The 20,296-nt window shown below is 42.4% G+C and overlaps 1 long non-coding RNA gene across 1 annotated transcript in view; it reads right to left on the bottom strand.

The window, feature by feature from the left end:
- Positions 1–20,296, bottom strand: part of LOC129785598 (uncharacterized) — a 73,026-nt gene that overhangs the window by 14,319 nt on the left and 38,411 nt on the right. The window contains exon 2 of the long non-coding RNA XR_008749727.1: positions 5,274–5,379. This is a non-coding gene — a long non-coding RNA (uncharacterized LOC129785598). The remainder of the gene's footprint in view (positions 1–5,273; positions 5,380–20,296) is intronic.

Here is a 20,296-nt window from a genome sequence, read left to right as displayed (position 1 = left end):
CCACGGAGCCACAGCAGCTCAGGACCGCTTCTGCATCAGCCTGCTCACCCCAGAAGGGTCAGCCCGCTGCGGTCTGTGCTGGGATGATAGCAGGAGGAGGGAAATGGGAGATGCAGAGGATTTTATACATGGCTAGTAGGGCTGGACTAGGTCAAAAAGACGTGCAGGAATCCAGGCTGACACTGCAGAAGAGATGTACTCAGTGTTGCGTGTGCCATATGGGCAGCGGTAACCACAAACTGTGAGGTCAAGCCTGGGAAATGGCAGCAACAGGCAAGACAAAATGTATTTTCATTCATTCTTAAAAACCAAACCTTAATGCGAGGTTAGTATTTTCACTCTCTCTGCTTAAACATATATGAACACATATATAACAAATATGTCTCTCTACATACATACACTCCCATATAGATGTAGGTGAAATAAATCTGTAAAACATGAGAAATGACATCCACAAAGGTACATTTTTAGTAACATAGAAGAGAAATGATTGACAGAACAAAGCATATGGAAACGAAGAAGAATCTAACCCACATTTAGATCTAAGAAAAAAATATTTGCCTGAAGGGAAAATATTAATTAGTTTGTCTACATGCAAGATAAAAGTCTGGAAGACATATCCATCAAAAGGCAGCAGAATAAACAGCAAAATGGAAATTATTTGTAAATTGACAGTAAACTTGGCAAACATTGAGGGGGTAAACAAGTTATTTGGCATGCAAAGCACTCAGAAATCACAGCCTCTGTCAGGAGGCATCTGTGCATATATTCACTTATTTGACAGAAATTAACATTTTGCAGAAATCTTTGTTGCATGCTAAAGATTTCTTCACCCTCCTTAATTATTTTAATTGCTGCTTCAAAATGTTCCATATAAACATGAAAAAAGACATTAAAATCCACCAAGTCCGGTTCCACATTATCGATAACGCACAGTAACTCTGTACAGGAGTTTAACACAAAGCCTATGGAGACGTAAAATATTGATGTAAAAGAGCCACATTTGGGGTTTTGCGGTTGAAATTTAAGAAACATGTGAAGATATTCTCAGTGTCCTTTCAGTATTGTGAAAGGCTTTAAAACAAAACACCATTTCACAAACAAATGCAATTAATCCAACTGCTTAGAGGCCCAGGGTTATGGAGACCCTTGTTTTCCCACTATTTTGGGAAAACGGTGAGAAAAACTAGCTTGTGCTAGCTGTGTTTGTGCACTCATAGAACAGGTGGGAAATGGAAGTGACCATGCCATGACAAACTCTAATAATAGACTTTTTTTTTCCCAGGAATACTCCAAATGAATCTACACTTTAGCTGTTACCTGTCTCACCCACGGGCAGGGACGTACCACCCCCTGTTCACATCGTCTCCCTGCTGCATGGGTGATGCTGAAGGCACTGTCAGCCCAACCAACAACCAGATTCTGGCTGTTTGGGGAAAAAAATTGATAATCTGAAGGTGTTGAGTTCAGAGGAATCCTGGCACTACCTTAGGTCAACAGAGCCACAGGAGACAACTGGTTGCCCCAAGAAAACATCAAGAAAAAGGACAAAGAGTTACTTGAATTGAGGTTGTCCTACAGGAACGGGGAGTTGAGCTGAGCCCCATCTGCCTCCTGGAATGGGAGCAGGTGCCGCAGGCACTGCAGGGGATGCACAGGCTTTGCCATGGAGGGGTTGGTGGCGGGACGAGGGATTTTACCTTGTTTTGTACTGAAAAAAAAGTGCCAATTCCCCAAATTACACCAGAGTCTGTAAGGATGGCAGTGGTACTTCACTGTTATTTATAGCCATGGATTTATACCAGAAGTTACATTACAAAGTCAATGTAAAAATGGGTTTTTAAAATAGAATCTGAATAATGTTATCTGCAAAATGTAGACCCGTATATTGCAACTGACCCTCACCAAGTGTAAATTCACTTTTGTAAGTTCAATCAACTGTTTGATATCAGATGAAGATCTAACCCTTTACACTTACATAGCATTTCTCTTTATCACACTGGGGCCATAACGTACATCCATCAGCAGTTTGCAAAAAGGAAGAAGTCCACAGAAAAATCACAGCTAGGTAACATGAACTAGCTTTCAATGCACTAGCTCTTTATGTTATAGAATCATAGAATCATTTAGCTTGGAAAAAACCTTTGAGATCAACAAGTCCGACTGCTAAAAGAAGTCCAAAACATGTTGCATGGGCTTGCCATTCCAATTGGATTAAAACAGCACTAGCAGGAAGAGCTCATTCAAACAGATCCAAGCACTGAAGGAAATCTCATGTGAGCCCAGATTAAAACCCAACAAAAAATTCAAAGTTCTAAACTTAGCCAAATCTGAGACAATTTGGTCCTTTCCATTAAAGTGAAAAGCATTTCCAGGTCAGGTTCCAAAGCCAAAATGTCTTGTTTTCTGCGTTATTTTTAGGTGTAGTAACATCATCAAATTAATTTGAGTAGTTGTCAGGCTGGATGCCTGCGATTCAAGCCATTCACAGCTATGCAAGGACTATGGTTTCTGCAACTGTAACAGCAAAATCTTGGAAAACTTTCCAAAATGCCTGTCAGCTCTTGATATCTATTTGTGATATTTAGTGAAGAATTTGGAAACGCAACATTTTTAGGAAAAAGTCCAAAACTATAACAAAATAAAATCAATGGGAAATAAATAAGCCAAAAATTATTTGTACTTCCATGAAGCCTCTATAAATACTGAATTGTAATAAGTTTCTACATAGCCTCTGCTCTGTGTATGACAAATTTCTGCAGGGTCAGTGACTTTATAATGGTGCTTTCCGAAGGAGTTTAGCAGGTATTGTGGGGAGCTCTACGCACGGGTACAAACACGCACGCGGCTGTGCAGCACTCTGTACAACTCCTGTGAAGGCAATAGCAGCAAACACTGGCCCCAATATTCTTTGCTCAAAAGGCACGTGAAGGGTTCATCTGCTTTATCCAAGAGCATCTTTTGTCTGCTCCTAGACCATAAGCCACTGCCCTTTTCAAAACATAACCACACAATTTTCTTAACCTCAGACAGAGGCTTGAACTATAGATTGGAAATATTCCTGGTGAATCCATAGCAAATCAAATCACATGACAGTACCGTCAGCTCTGCTGGGAGCTGAGCAAAGCGGGAGCAATTCCCTGCGTGGATTTCCTAAAACTCACCAGCATTTGTTATGTTTTTCAGATGGCTGAAAACAACGAAAGGACTATATGGCAGCCAAGCCCAGTCCACCAGGCACAGTGCCCATCACACACAGCTTCCCAAAGTTATCCCACACAGCATCCTCAGTTATCCCCATGTCAGGCTCTCAGCAGCTGCCTGTTGCCTCCCAGGCAGGCTGCTGCCCCATCCTGCTGCCACAGAGCACGCTGCTCAATATCCTTGGTCTTGCAGGACCAAGTCTCCTTTGAACCATTTGCAATCCTGTCACCCACTGAGTCCCAGCATCCACAAAACAATCCTTTCAGCATCGTGGGAGGTGGATTTAGGACCTCCTGCACCTACTCGGGACTAGTTGTCTTCTGCTGCCGCTGTCTCTTGACCTACAGTGATGACGCCATACAACAGCGAGTCTATCTTACATAACCAGTAGTATCAAAGCACTGTTGATACGGTTAGTCCATCTTCACCCACTACACCCGTATGACCGGTCCAACATTCAAAAGAGCAAGAATCCATCCCTACTCTCTCCCGCTGACCTTACAGGGCCCTACAGCAAGCATGTCAAAGCTGGCTGGCTGGCAGGGACAGGCTTTGTGGGTGTGAGCAGCCAGGTTTCACACCCCCGCCAAGCAAAGCCTAGAGATGTCACCAGGCTTATGCATTATTTAGAGCACTTTTCACTAACGAGTTTCAATGCATAGGTGTAATGAAAGTTATGCGTGATTTTGCAGCATTTAAAAGAAAAAGGATTTAAAGAGCACACCAGACTTTCCCATGTGCAGTCAGGAAAGATCGTGGAGAAAGTCTGAAAAATAAAATGAAATAAAATGAAATAAAATAAAATAAAATAAAATAAAATAAAATAAAACAAAATAAAATAAAATAAAATAAAAGGGGGAAAAAAAGTGAGGATGTATTTTACTCTACAGACTTTGCCTGGGCTCCTGGCTGTTGGCTGGCTCTGCACTGCTCTCTGGGGACACTGCTTCTCTGTCAGCACCACGTGGCTGTGACTCCACGTACCCAATTCCAACCTTATCAGAGGAAAGAATGAACTGTTATCTCATGCAAGACTAGTAGTTACCACTTCTCCAGGAAATTCAGAGTCAATAGCTCTTTGCCCCAGATGTTTAACTCCAGAAGGCATATAGCATTACTGTTAAGCCAAGCTCCTACAGCAACCTGAAAGCAGGAAAGTCTACATGTAAAATAGGTAAATCCCACCCTATAGCTAGATGTCATAAACTCTACTCTTTCCAGACCTTTGTTTAAACTACAGTTACAGTTGTGCTTTTCTCTCCGAGATGGTCTAAAGACAGAGGAGAGGCCAGGTATGCAAGGAGTGGCTATGTCTCTTGCAAGCTCAAGCAGATAAGCTCAAGAAAGAGACGAACAAGCTCGCAGGCACACAAGGGCACACATACTCTAAATAATTTATAAGTCTGTTGACAACTCCAAGTTGTGCCATGTGTTATTTTGATACCTTATTGTTCAAATCTATAAAGCTCATATCTGTCAACTATCAAGTTCTTGTGTGCCCCAAAGCTTGTTCATTTTTTCCATCTCCATCAGCTGGTCTAATAAAAGATCTTACCTCACCCTGCAGATTTGGCCTCTTTGAAACAATATGGGCTTCTGAATGGCATCTGCCCCAGTCACGCTTACACCTTGGCTGGTTTACACCACCAGTCCAAGTTGTAAAGAATATCCACTGCCAAGGGGCTGCTGCTAACCGCTCTGTATATAAAATATATACCTAAAATACAGAATACTATCAAATACATAATGACTTAAAACAGATTATGGTTTTGTTTTCCCTAGCAAAAATATCTTAAATTCATAAGGGAAATATTTATATTAGTGTTTATCCTTTAAACATGGGAAAGGAAAATATTTGGAGAGAAAAATCTCTTGAAGATACCGCAGTTCTTTTGTATCTTCAGTTTTCAGACCATCACTCACATTGTTTCTCCTCAGTCAGCTCAACAGACTAATTCTATTTAATCCTTTTCTTTTTATATGTAAAATGATACAGTTTAATGCTCCACAGTTTAATATCTGTGAAGTTTTATCTTTATTTGTTTGGGAAATTTGAGTCAGATACTCACCTACTGTAATTTCCAAAGAACAAACAAATGAAAAAGGGCAGTCCATTTTCATGCAAATCCAGCCAGCTGTTTAGCTCAGGCTGCCCTTGCCTTCTGATGTGAGGATCTGCATAAAAACCAAAGTGGAGATATGATAAAATATAAAAGGCTGACAATAACATGCAAATCGAAATCAGTCATTGGAAAACTGTGGACTCATTGTCATCAAAAGAATTAGGTGGCAGAACAAAACAAAAGAGCCCTACTGATAAAAGTAACTATGGTATGATGGCTTTAAAATCTACAGATTTCTTATACCACAAAGAAAATTGAAATTAAACACCTCTCTAGACTGTCTGCTTTTAATCTTTCCTTTCTGAGCTGCTTCCTGACATATTCTCTGTTAACTTTTTATCAAAGGTCATTTATAATCATATTTCAGAGATAAAATAAAAATAAAAACCGCATTTCTTTCCTAAATTTTAATCAAGTGCCCAGAAAAAAACCAAAACAACCCCACCTAAAATAAGCAGCAATGTCGTCCAGACACACTGAAATGTTTTGATGGAATATTAGCAGCTCCTTACATTATCAAATCTAGAACTGAGTTTCTGCATATAGTTTTGCTGTCATTTAGAATTACAGTCAAATCTGATGACAAGGTTTGGGTGGTTTTGTGGCCATACAGAATAACAGTGAATCCCCGAATTCTGATACACGACGAGGCAATGATGGTGACAGAGGGTCTTCCACAAGGACAGGCAAAGTGTTGTTTAGCTGTTAGCCATATATGCCCCTGTTTAGGAAGCTGAGAGAATACTTCATCAATTTATTGGAAGAATTTTATGATAATATTCAACAAAGTACTCAAATCGGTTTAATTTTTTTTATTAAATTCCTTCCTTCCTCATAGAAAAAAATGGATTTCCAGTGAAATATACTTTTCATTCCAGAGAAACAAAACCAGTTCCCCCAAAATTACAAAACATTTTCATAACTAGACCACCTTAAGTAAAGAAACTTAAGGATTTCTATCTGAAGTTGAACAGGAAATAAATTCCATTTTAACATTTATTTGTATTGATATTTCATTTCTGTTGATAGGGTAGTTTGGTTTTTTTGAATATAACATTAAGCAACTTGGTTGTAAAATAAGAAGAGCTAAAATGAAGACGTTAAAGAAAGAGTGCAAAACTTGGAAAACACAGTTTTTTAAGGGTGCCGGTAAGCCACTCTTAAACCAGCCTGATGCTGGTGCACCAGCAGTAAGCTCAGCTCATGCTGGTGGTGCCATTCCGCTCTGGACCCTCACACCACCTCCCTGCTAACTCTGATTTTAACCATCATGTGTTTTCCCACCACAGTACATGAATCCCTTCCACTGTGCCCACGCCTTCCCACACCTTCCCTGTCCCTGCACCTTTGGATGCAAACATCAACCGAGCAGCCCCACGCGCGTGAGCTCCCCAGCCATCGCCTGCTGCTGCAGCAAAGCTGCTCAGAGTGGGGACCTGGGCTCCCTGCAGCCTGCACGGCGAAAATACGGCCCTTCAGTTTGTGTTAATACATGCTTGTATTAAAAACTAGGCTAAAAGATTGCTAATATCACATACTGAAGCACTCAATAGCTAGAAATGCTAGAATTAAAGGTCCCTCTGCAAGTTTAATTTGGCTCTTGCCTGTCTTCACTATGATGTAGTTGTTAATTACTTGCTCACAGGCGGCTTTTCTTTTTCTTTTTTTTTTTTCCAGAGAAACCCAGTCTCATAAGTGCATAGGAATGACTATGCATGGAAATAAATCAGGATTTTTATTTTGCTGCTGTCTGTAGTTGGTGGATACACAGTGAATGAGCTGAAAGAAGCCAAAAGGATAAAAAATCGTGTCACCGTTTAAGACTACATCTATGTGCTGAAATGAAATTCCATCACCTGCACTGAACAAGTAAGTCCATTTGGGTCCCCAAGGCAGCATCGCTGTATCAGCGCCCTGCTGTGTCTGAGCTAATGAGGCTCCGGCAGCGATCACACACGTGTGCTGCTTTGGGGACAAAAGATGGTACCTTGGCAAAGCATGGCACCCTGCCACCCAGCACGGCAGCTGTTCCCATCCAGATGTGCAACAAGTCGCTTGAAAGACCCTGTTCCAGCAGCGGCACCTGCTCGCCAAGGAGCTGTTGGGGGGAACACCTGTGAAACAGCAAACCTGTGGTACCTCAGCAGCTGCATCCCACCAATTTCTTGGTGCTTTGGAAATACCTTCAGCCTCGGTGCCCAGTTGTGAAGATCTAAAATGGAGACAACCCATTCCTTCTGCATTAACAGGGTACTTCACTGCTGTTCACAGAAGCACCATAGATTAGTTCATTGTAAATAGCCATGATGAGAGCATCAGAGGAGAATCCACGAGGAAAAGCCCAAAGCTTGGATGGTGAGTGGGAAATAACAACTCATGAGCATGAGAAGACCACACTTGCTGAAAGAGGAGGAGGTGCCATTTCAGTGCACGCTGCATAACAAAAGTCCATACTGGAGTATGCATACACGTAAATATATATATATGGTTGTATTAGCATTTTCCTTACTTTTCAGCATTTAACTTTTCAACCTTTGTGTACTTTTGTTATCTTTCATATGCAATTTTCCAAACAACTAACAAGTCAAGACTTAAAAGCATTTAGCCTGCTGGACCATACAACCTTCCTTCACTTCAGCAGCAGAGCTGGAACAGCTAGACTGTTTGTAACCACCTCCTGTGCCCTGGCTTACAATGTCCCCTGTGGTAGCAGAAAGCTTTTGTACGTCACTATCGTTATAGGCATGGGAAACATACAATTTCATAGGATCCTTTAGGTTGGAAAAGACCTTTAAGGCCACCCAGCCCAGCCCCTAACCCAGCGCTGCCAAGCCCACCACTGAACCCAAGCACCGCGCCCGCGGGGGTTTTGAGCCCCCCCGGGGACGGTGACAGCACCGGGTCCCTGGGCAGCCTGTCCCCCTGCCCGGCCACCCTTTCCGCGAAGGAATTTCTCCTGAGATCCCCCCTGACCCTCCCCTGGCACAGCCTGGGGCCGTTCCCTCTGGTCCTGTCGCTGGTTCCCTGGGGGAAGAGACCGACCCCCCGGCTCCAGCCCCCTCAGGCAGCCGCAGAGCGATGGGGCCCCCCTGAGCCCCGTTTCTCCAGGCTGAGCCCCCCCAGCCCCCCCAGCCGGTGCCGCAGCCCCTTCCCCAGCTCCGTGCCCGTCCCTGGACACGCTGCAGCCCCTCAGGGTCTGTCCTGTAGCGGGGGCCCAGCCCTGAACCCCGCGTTCGCGGGGCCCCCCCAGTGCCGGGCGCAGGGGACGGGCGCTGCGCCGCTGCCGCCGGCCACGCCGGTGCTGGCACAAGCCGGGGTGCCGGTGGCCGCCGTGGCCTCCCGGGCATAGTGTTCGCCAGAGACTCAGCACCAAGAAAACAATACTTGATTTGATGGGTTTGACGCAGCCCCTGAACCAGCAAGAGGCGACCCGGGGGCAGAGGCAACAGCCCCCCACCCTCACGGCCATGCGTGGCGGGAGCAGCCCGGCAGTGGTACCCCACCACAGAAAGGGGGTTGCTCTGTGTGAGTGCCGCATCCGCACTGCGGTCGGCGTGGAACTGCGAGGAGATGGATCAGCCTCAGTGCAGATGGACTCAGCAAGTGCAAACAGATTTTTAACATGCGTATAAACTAGGGCACAGGAGGATTTTTTGACAAGAACAAAAAAAAAAAAAAAAAAAAAAAAAAGGAGCCAAAGTAACTACTTACCTGCTCCGAAGCCTGGAGGAACTGAAGCTGCTCAAAAAAATTATAATTTTGAAGTCTGTGAAAGAACATACTTTCCCACAACCTCTTAAAAAAAAAATAAAAAAAAAGAAGAAAAAAATCTATTCATTTTAACAGAAACTTCTAAAAAACCCACTTAACTCACAGTTGGCACAGAAAATATCACCTCCAACATTTGAAGTCTGCCAAAACTCTAGGCAGATTCAAGCAGGGAGTTGAAACACCAAGCGCCGGGCAGCCGCCACAAGTGTGCAGCTTTTAGCCGCTGCAGAGGAGACGCTTCAGGAGCAGGGAGATAAGAGCAGCTGTAAATTTGTGGAAGTGAACTGTTCTCAGCTCTGGTGACTATATGGTACCTCTGACTGCCTAATTTTGATTAGGACTGTGGATGTCTCGATCCCCATCGCTCAGTGTTAGAAATCACCCTGCTGAGGGCTTTCCTGACAGGTGATGGAGAAGGTTGATGATGGTGCACAGGAAATAAAAGCCCTCAGGCATGATGTGAATGGGCCAGAAACCCAGGAGAGCAAAGGGTCCTCAGTGCCCTGGCACCGGAGTGAGAGGCAGAGTAACCCCACCTGCAACAGTGTGGGGAGGAAGGTAGAAAAGATAAAAAAACCAAGGCATGATACTTTGGAGATGCCAATTGCCTTGGAGAGAAGGATGCTCCTTCCTTCTTGAAGATCCTGGAGGACCATCTCATTCCTGACCAACCTCCATCTCTTCTCCGACCGATTTGTTTTGGTCACAGCCATGAAAGTTTTACAGTTCTTTCAGAAGTGATATGCAAGTCAGTAAGTTTGCCATAGTGAGAGCAAACATCAGTTTACTTGAGGACAATTATTTTATTGAAATCCATTGCCCAAGCCTGGATTTCAGGAATCATGACTCAGCAGGCCTCAGGAAATAACGAAATTAGCTCTAAAGTCAGGAGTTTTTAATGAGAGTGAGAGACAGAGCCTTTTTTAGCTTCTGGTTTACAAAACCCAAGGTAATTTGATACTAACAAACTAGGAACTCACTTTCCCTTTTTTTAATGGGAACCAGAAATCCCCAGCTGGACACCACTGCTGGGGTCCAGCAAAGAGGGCTTTAAATAGCTGGTGGGTGTGCATGGCAGTAATGTCACCAAATCAGAGCCCAGTGCAAATTAGTTCTCATGCCTACATGCATTTATTCAAATCGTGCCAGGCACCCAAAACTGCTCCTATTAGCACCAATACCATTTGTGACACACAATACAGCTCGTGGGTGTTACAGAAGCATCTCGAGGACTCGAGCAGACTGGCCATCCTCTGTGCTAGGTACTGGAGAAAAACATTTGAACAGCAGCAAGAGGGTACACAAATACTCAGCGCTGAAAATAAGTCATTTAGGAATAAGTACATTTTTCTTGTCGCTTAGCACAACATGAAAGTTTTGTGTCAGTTTTTATCCTCACAATGTGTTCCTAATATTGTCATCGATAGCAGCAGTTAGCATTATACCATTTTGATAGAAAAAAATTCAACTCCTATTTTGAACTTTTTAATCTTTTCCTATGTGCCAGAAAGTAGAATAACCAAAGCTTATCTATTTATGCATGTGCCTAAATCTTCAATGCATATATAAATTTAAATCTCATTACACTATAACACACTGCTTTAAAAATACGGATACATTTTAAGAGTCTGCTACACATTTTTATCAAATAGGGGGACTTAATTTTTATTTTTCTTCCACATAAAGCCAGTGAAATCCTGCATGTTAATACTTCAGGAAAATAAACTTGTGTAAAGATTTGCCTATCCAAAGTACAGTATAATTTAAATTTAAATCCCTCAGAAACCCAAAGCACTGTGTTTATAATATGAGAACAGCGGGCAGTCATGCCCTTGACTGGAGGGCATGTCATCTAGTCCTCTCCTTCTCTGCAAAACCATCAGGCTGGCAGTAGTGACAGATGAACAGCTTACCATTAATTTCTCCTCTTTCATGCCTTCAATCCAAATGGTGCATACTCTCCACAGGGAGGCATCAAGGTCTTTGCCTTTATTTCTCTTGCATACTCGCACTGACTTATAAATCAAGTGCAGATAAGAAGAGAGGGCAAATATCAATCTTTTTTTTTTTTCCTGGCCAGTGCCCACTGGCACACTACTGAGCTTTGACTGAAAGGTTCTTCAAATCTTTATGTGATTCATAGGCAAGAGAGCGCTCTGTGAGGACAAAACAACAAAGGAAATTTGAGAGAGAGGATTTGTATATATTGGCTTATAAATTAGAAGCGTCCTCTCTGCAATGTTTAAATATGGGTTACCAAAAAAAAAAAAAAAAAAAAGTGAATCTAAGTTGTTATTACTTTATTGAAAAAAATGTTTGTGGAATATAAAATAGGCAGCTCTTCTTGCATGCAGCCGCTGGAGCAGCTCTAATCAGAATGTTGTATTTTCCCAAACTAGGCTGTCTTGTGGGGGGCATCCCTCCTCTTTGCCTCTGAAGCAATTCGATCCTTCAAAACAGATTGGCTCTTACTGCTTTGCAGCATTAATGACTAGCTTTTGTCTCTCTGAAAAAAATAAGAAATCTTATTTCAATTTAAAAAACAAAGGGCCAGATCTACATCCCACGCAAACCAGTGCAGCTATATGGGCTCATCTGCAGCTCTGCTGATTGGCAGTAGATGGAAAACTGTCCCACAATGTTTTTTAAGTACAGCGGATAAAAGTTTGCTGACTATATTTTCTTTGAAACTGCTGCTGCATCTTTCGAAGTTCAAAGAAAATAAAGACTTTTTTTTTTTTTTTAAACTAAGTTTCACAGACCATCTTAGTTTGCAGTGATTTGGGGGGGTGTGTGTGTGTCATTAGAGCCTTGCATACTAATTCTGTAAGCAATCTGCCAATGCAATGAAGGGATATGGGTCTTCCTTCTCCTGCTCTTTTTTTTTTTCTTTAAGTGAATTACTAGAAGAATTTTCTTTTCGGTTACAATAAATTGATCTTGCATTTAAAACATATATTAAATCATTGGTGTGAGTGATGCAACATTATTAGATGTCAGGAAATAATCTATATTATGATAGTTGTTGACAAATGATAATATTATTTTCGGGCTAAGCATGAGGTGTTAATGCTGCTAAATGGCTGCAAATGTTGACGTTAAAGGCTGCCTGCTGGCCATTTCCAGGTGACATATCTGGGGATTCGGGGCTATTTCATTTTCCAGCCTTTTTTAAGGCTTCAGGCCCCATCCATAAATTACAGCTGATGACAAAAGTGGAAGCTAACAGTGGCAAAATTAGGCCCACAGGCAAAATAATTATATATACAGCCTTTAGCAGTGAGGGAGAAAGCCATCAATCAGCCCCCAATTATTCACTAGTTAATCAGCTCTGCCCTTCCTTTATTGAAGGGTTACAGTGTAATTAAGTTGGCAGCATCCTTTTAATTCATCAAACATACAACACATGGCGGTGTTTGCTGCAATCAGGGGACAGCACCTTTGTGTGCCTGACCCCTAGCACTGCTGTAGGAGAGGAGGAAAAACTTCAGAGGTAAGAGAGACTATTTATGTGAGAGCAGAGCACCCCGGCCAGGCATCGCCGCGGCACAGAGCCACTGTGGAGGGCAGGCAGGGCTGGAACAGCATCCCTGTGTGGACCAGCGTGTTAAACACCTGCGTGCATGGCCACGTAGGCTCGGCGGGTGCAACCACTCCAGAAAACCTGTAGTTAATCACATTATTCTCGTATTGCTTAGGGCAGGTGGCTCTAGACCACGGCGTCTGTGGGTGTACAAAGCCCCGTGCCCCTCTTCCCAGCAATCCCTCCCCAATAGCGGGGCCAGAGCCGAACATCCCTCTGTGGTCCCTGGACTGATGGTGGACCACAACTTCCAGGCCCATCAAACCAAGCACAGCTGATATATACATTCATCCAAGAAATGACTTTACAGAAACCAAAAGCAGTTGTTTAAAGGCAATGTGGAGTTTTGTGTCCTCTCTCAGGTTAATAATGTTGGATTTCCATATTATACAGCAGATTAGTATTTTCAGTGGCTTTTGCCAGTAAGGAATTATTTAGACATTGATTTTATCTCACCAGTAATGGAAATTACTCAAGATATCACACTTCTTTTAACCATACTAAATTTTAACCTATGAATGCATGCTATGGCTATGGCCTCTGTGTTTGCACGTAAACCCAAGTATGTTACACATTGTGTGTGTGTCTTTTTTTCTCCCTATATTTACCTGACCATAAATCTTTTTTCCTGCCATTTACTTCCTGCTCACGGCATCCTTGGAGATGCTGAAATGTCCTAAGTGTCCTTCCTACCTTGCAGAACAGATACAGAATTATTTATTCATAAACAAGCTCTGTGTTTCTAACCTGCTTGTAATAATGAAGCTTTATACAATCATTGGCTACAACGCATGATGTGGGCAAACAAACCCAAACCCCTCAACATCAGAATGCACTGGGAATCTCAATGTTCAGAGGTGTTGGCTTTTTTGACAAAAGTCTTTATTGCTCTGAAAAGTGAAAGAGCATTACCCTGCTGGACAATCATTATCGGTTATTTTGCCTCATTTGGTCTGTTTGAAGACATTGGGAAATTTCTCACTATATACCAAAATATCTTTCCTAAAGATGCAAAACCTAACATTTTGTTTTGTTTTCATTGTTTTGGGATATTTGTTTGTTGTTGATTTATTTTGGCAAGGGGTGGGGTGAGATTGGGGACATGACATGGACAAGCAGAAATCACATGTCTATCCAGAATCTCCAAGAAACCAAGAGTGCAGCCTTGACCAGATTTGGCCAACAACCACGAGTAGCCCCCACAGCAATCCCTTCTGGACCTTACCCTACTCATTTGCACATTATCTAGAGCCTCACCCAAGAGTTAGAGTGATGGGTAAACACAAAAGTTAGACATACTTTGTGCTATTCTCCCTTTCAGCAATTTTACCCCACCAGACACCCTATAGTATGCTGACTTTGCAGCATCCCACACTCTCTGGAGCTGGGAGCTCAGCCCAAGAGAGGAAGGACAGAAGGTGGAAACACCAGCTGTTCTGGCCAGGAACCGTTATCGTCTTAGTTAGCAGTATGGGTTCCCCCAACAGCAAAGAGAACCTGATGTTCTTAAGTCACTTTGGCTTTTTTGACCACTAAATATCCATTTGGACAACATGCTGCTGTCTTAGTCTAGGAATCAGCTTGGTTTGCCAGATCCCATGGAAGGAGAGCTCTTGTTGACAGCCACTTGCAGAGATTTCCGACATCGACCTGCTCTGCCATGTTCCATTCTCCTAACGGTACTGGAGACTAAACTGAGCCACCAACATATCAATGTGAGCTACCAAAGGATCTGCCCCAGCAAAGACATTAGCATAAAGTAAAAGTTATAGTCTTGCTACCAAAATACTATTTATTTATTTATTTGTCTCCTGGTTGTACGCACACCTCTTTTTGCTCTTTGGGTTGTTTTTTTCATAGCAGAAACTCGGGCTGCACAATTTAGATTCTGCATTATCTCAATGTAATAAGTATCATCTTTTCCCAAAGAAAAAGTGTGCCATATTGCAGCCAACCTAAGTCACAACTCAAGACAACACAATCATATCATAATATAATTTTATACAATGAGATTGTATCTGTTGTTATTGAGGGTCATTGAATTCCGTCTGTCAGTGTTATGTTATTGAATAAGTTCAAGTAATAGTTTGTGCTGATTATCAGAAAGTATGTTTAAAAACTGTCACTGTGTTTATATCCTTCAGGGTTGCATTTGAATTATGCAGATAAACAGGATCAAGCAGTGTGATGTAGTGACGTACCATTCCTGATAGAAACTGCAGAATAAAGTTGTTAGGAAATTTTCTGGAAAAAAGGGACTTTGTACATGTTGGCTCTGTTTTAAATATAATAGACTTGGTATACATAAAGCACATTTAGATTTTTTGAGGTTAAGCATACACTGTATACTCAGACAAAAAACAATGACCAAAAAAGAAAAGCTTCATTATCCATTGTGAAAAGTTACACATAAGCAAAAATATTTTTGTGTATTAATTTGAATGTTAAAAGTATTTTAAAATTATTCAAACCCATCAGGTCAACATGGTCAAGGAAAACATTTTTGTGGACAAAATTCATGTTAGGATAAACTGCCATCTGCAATCTTTAATTATGCTATAAAAAATTTCCTAACAGTGAGTAAGAATGTAAACCACATCATATTTTTTTCCTAACTACCTAATTTTTCCATTTTAATATACAATTTAAAATTCATTGCATCTTGGTTAATTAAATAAATTATCCATTTGGAAAAAAGACAATTCAGTGTGCCTACTGGAGCTGAACACAACAGCGTCAGTTGCAGTTGTGTATTTTGTTTAATTTGAGTAACATTTTGTTTTCATATATTTTCTATTAAGAATATTTTAGTCATGTTCCTATGAATGTGTTCACTTTTTTTCATGGGCAATTTTTAAGTAACAAGATAATGAACACTAAAGAAACACATATTATATGCAAATTTTTTCTCTTGGCTGATAGGCTTAGATAATATACTGAAGTATAACCAGCAAATGCACTAACACTCCCACTAGGTTTCCAGTTGAGACACTGCACTTGGGTTAAGCATACAATTCTTCTGTCGCTGGTAAGAGACATCACCATCTTGTCCAGCAAAATTCGGAAGAGTCCTTTCTAATTGCTGTTTTCTAGCGATAAGTGTATTCCTAAGAATAAAGCAAATCTATGTATGGCATTGCTTAGAAAAATAAATAAATAAATAAATAATAATAATTAAAAAAAACCATAAAAAAGAGGACAAAAAGAAAAGTCAGTTCACCTTCAGTTTTTACATAACCAAGAGTAGATCTTGTTTAGCATACACAGTCATAGTCTCTGTCTGGATATTCATATTTACTTATGCAGAATTCATAATCAGATGAATTCAAGTGCACACACTAAGAGTTCCCAAGATAACTTTGAATCTAAATACATTTACTGTATCAGAGATACTGAGGATAGAGTGGCATTAGAGGGCAAAATGCCTTGACGCATTCTGGTAATACTCACATGACTCCTCTTTCCTCCTCACAAAACCACATTTCAACTATCTATTACAAGTCCAGAAAAGACATTATTTGGAATAGCTATGAAAGTGCGACAATTCATTAATCTGGAAACTAGATATTTGGAATAACTCCTGGACAGTAACAGAACAAGCACCAAAATGCAAACTTTTGCATGGACAATAAAAACTACGTTATATATGACTTTCTAAGCAAGCACCTTGAAATAATATTCGAGGAAAAATAGGATTCCTCATAGACAATTTCAAAAGAGGAAGAACAGATTAAGACATGGAAGTGAATTGCTGCGATTAGCCCACAAGGTGACGAGTGGTCCCGTTCTTTCACACAGCAAAGTTTCCTACTTGTTGATCCCATGGCAGAAATATCACCTTTATGTGATCTTTTCCGAAAATAGAATCCACGAAATGTATTTGTTAAAAGGATAAAAGCTACAAACCCCATATGTAATAGGTATCTAAGTGGCCCAAGGTGACATCACACTGGCCGATCCCTCACAACACTGCATGATTCATACCGGAGAATTACAGGCAGAAGCGTAATGTCAGCTGACGATGAAAGGAAGTAGAAACCTTTGTATTCTCGTCATATAGACTCCAAGGGGAACATGAAGCTGAAAAACTACATTATGTATATAAGATACTTGCATGGCTTTTAAGAGAGGATTTTTCTTTGCCTTCATGCAGCAAGAACGTGTTTCAGCCTAATGCATTAGATTCATTTGTTTTGTTGAGTCCAGCTAATGGGATGAAGATAAAGTGACTTCCAGGCAGAAAACCTTGTTAATCAAAACCAATTTGGGCCACTTGTACATGTTGTTCTGACTTTCCAAGTAGGAACATCCATTTTTCACAAGAAATGCGTGTGCATGAAACAAAAAAATGGCCACAGATTGTTTCATTTTTGGACAGCTACTCATAGACTCTGTATGTTAATGGTTTATCTGAGAACATCTATAGACAGTTTTTCCTCCCTAAAACAAAAGCTCCTGATCTCTGGGAAAGACTTCTTTCTATTTCAAAGGCTGTCTCCAAGATGCAGTTCTAAACAGATTCACTTCTTGATATCTTTTGCACAAAATTGTGTAACTGCATTGCCTACTGGAAGCCAGGTTCACATCCTGGAGGGAAGAAAACCTGAGGAAAATCACCTAAAACTGCGCTTAAAGCAGAATAATTGTGTATGTTGTGGATCCTTGTGGTACCTTAATGATTGGTAGCTTGACAGCTTTAATAGATTATCTTGAGCGACAGGGTGGGGGACTGTGCCACCACCGAGGCAGGCATGAGGATGGTCTAAGTGGCCAATAAGCATTTTGATCTCTTTGGAAATATCATCTTTTCCACAAATTATTAAGACTGTATGCCACAATAAAAGACACTCAGAAGGAGAGACTGTTAATATTAAAAAATCCAAGCAACAATAACTGATGAAGCATTCTAATGTTTGTGAGTCAGAAATAAATGTAAATTTACCAGGGACATTTATTCAAAGTAAAAGCAGAAAGGTGTTGAAGCCAACATCTTGCATTTGTGTAAAATGCATAAATTAATGAATTCTTCACAGAAGCATTTTTTATTTTAATTATTAAATCCTCTCTTACCATTACACCCCAAACAAAGACATTAAGAAAAGAACCAGGCCATATTTCCTCTTTTACCTGTTTACATAGTCCCCTGCCTTGCTCTTATGGTGTATTTACATTTAATTATGAGGTCAGAGTTAAAACCTTATCACTGTATCTATTCAACTGCCAACACTTGCTAACACTTCACTTACATTTAAACATTTTTCCCTGGGATGATGCACCTATTAATAAATTGGTATAAGGGCCAGCATCCTCAAATAGAATATTAAACACTGCCACCTCTGAAGCCCACCTTGTACGTGGTGCTGCTAAGTTACATTTGAGCAGCACGCTTTTTTGGTAGCCTTAGATAAACATAGCAGTTGGAATTCTCTCCTCCATTTCTACAGCTGGCAAAAGGAGTCACAGAATCACAGAATCATGTAGGTTGGAAAATACCTTTAAGGCCACCCAGCCCAGCCCCTAACCCAGCGCTGCCAAGCCCACCGCTGAACCGTGTCCCCAAGCACCGCGCCTGCGGGGGTTTTGAGCCCCCCCGGGGACGGTGACAGCACCGGGTCCCTGGGCAGCCTGTCCCCCTGCCCGGCCACCCTTTCCGCGAAGGAATTTCTCCTGAGATCCCCCCTGACCCTCCCCTGGCACAGCCTGGGGCCGTTCCCTCTTGTCCTGTCGCTGGTTCCCTGGGGGAAGAGACCGACCCCCCGGCTCCAGCCCCCTCAGGCAGCCGCAGAGCGATGGGGCCCCCCCGAGCCCCGTTTCTCCAGGCTGAGCCCCCCCAGCCCCCCCAGCCGGTGCCGCAGCCCCTTCCCCAGCTCCGTGCCCGTCCCTGGACACGCTGCAGCCCCTCAGGGTCTGTCCTGTAGCGGGGGCCCAGCCCTGAACCCCATTTGCAATGTGCGGGCGCTCACACTGGAGTGTTTAGGGTGTATATGCTGGCTTTGGCCCCATCCCACGCCACAACCCCATGGTGCCAGGGCAGCGGGTCCCTGCAGCCCAGCACAGCTGGCAGAGGCGTTACAGCCCGTGGCGTGGTTACAGGGTGACGGGCACCACCTGGGCACTGGGGTTGGTCTTGTTCCTCGATGAAAGTCTCACACGGCAGACCTCCTCGGCAATGCCTTTTTGCCAGAGGTCAGGACGGAGCAGCACTCGGCCGAGGCCACCCTGGAAGCTGCAAGGGACAGGCCTGGTCAGCGCTCCACAGACTGTCCGCAGAATGGGGGGCGTTAACAGGGCCACAGAAAATGCTCCAAAACACCCATTTCTGAATGGCCCCGTGGGAGACACGCACACCAGCTGCCTGCCACGTCTGATGATTTTTTGGGTCTGTTTTTGTTTTGTTCTTTTTAAACAAGAGCACTGTGCAGTTTATGCTGTGCTGTCTAGCAGGAGCTCACACCACTAGGGCTGCTGCTTGCAGTAGCTCACAGCAGTAAATCTTCACCCCTTTTACATGCCAGCGTCTGTATTTGCCTTAATTTCTCTTTGTCCTTGTTCTTGGGAAGCAGAGAGGCCGCATGCAGTACAGCAATAGCACATTTAACACCACGCCTGCCCGTGCCCTCTTTGCAATTTCAGACAAACCAGTTGTCAGACAGGCCGTTGTCACCCAGGCACGCGTGAAACACTCGTTCTAGTCCAGAGGTTTAGATTTCCATCTATTTACAGCTCCTCAATACCGGGCTAAAATCTCTGAGCAAAACTCAAAATCTGCTTGAAGAGGGAGTGAAGTATGTCAACAGAAAGTTTTGCACAGTTTCAAATGAGTTATTAAATCACCTTCTGGAGCCCACAGAAAGAAACCCAATACTGCCCTTGGGATTTCAAACTCCAGTGAACTTGGTCGGTGCTCTGCATCCCTAACAAGTCTTGTAATCAGACCAAGGGGCTTCTTTGTGGACCTTTTTTTTTTTCCCAGCACTCCAGTAAACACAATTCTTTTTATCCCACTTACTTTTGTTTGCATGGTCCATGTATTTCTTTATCTCTGTTTTCCAATGCTGTTAAACTCCCCTCAGTATTTCTGAAGAAAGTCTGAAACTCAGTAACTCTGTATTCCCGAGGCAACCTGCAATAACAGCCAGCTCAGGATTGGAAAGGATAATCAGTCAGGAAAGGGATTTCATTTCTAGTGGGCAATTGCAAACAACAAGGGAAATATTATTTTTTTAAATTAAGATAAATACCTTAATGGTGTACTATTAAAATAATGTGCCCAGCTTATGCAGACCTAAAAAAAGAAGCCACTGTCAAATTTTCTCTCTTTAGGGGTACGTTCTTGTTACCAGTACAGGAACATTAATCACAAGGCGACTGCCAGTTGGAGTTGCCCTTAAAACATGGTCCCTTTGTCCCCATCTATCTGGAAGCCCCTTTTCATCACCCCACCAAGGCTTCCAGCACCACTGCCTCCCAGCTCCTTTCCAATGGCCACTTCACTGTGGCGATACAAGAAGTGGGATGCAATTTCTTCTTGTCTCCTTAATCTCAGCAATTGAGTTGTTGTATCCCCCAAACCACAGTACGCATCTGTAAATGCCATCCACTGCACCGCACCTTT

The sequence above is a fragment of the Falco peregrinus genome, chromosome 13, assembly GCF_023634155.1.
Source record: "Falco peregrinus isolate bFalPer1 chromosome 13, bFalPer1.pri, whole genome shotgun sequence".
In the NCBI taxonomy this organism is placed as follows: Eukaryota; Metazoa; Chordata; class Aves; order Falconiformes; family Falconidae; genus Falco; species Falco peregrinus.
The sequence above is the reverse complement of the archived record's forward strand: the minus strand, read 5'-3'. Positions and strand labels throughout refer to the sequence as shown.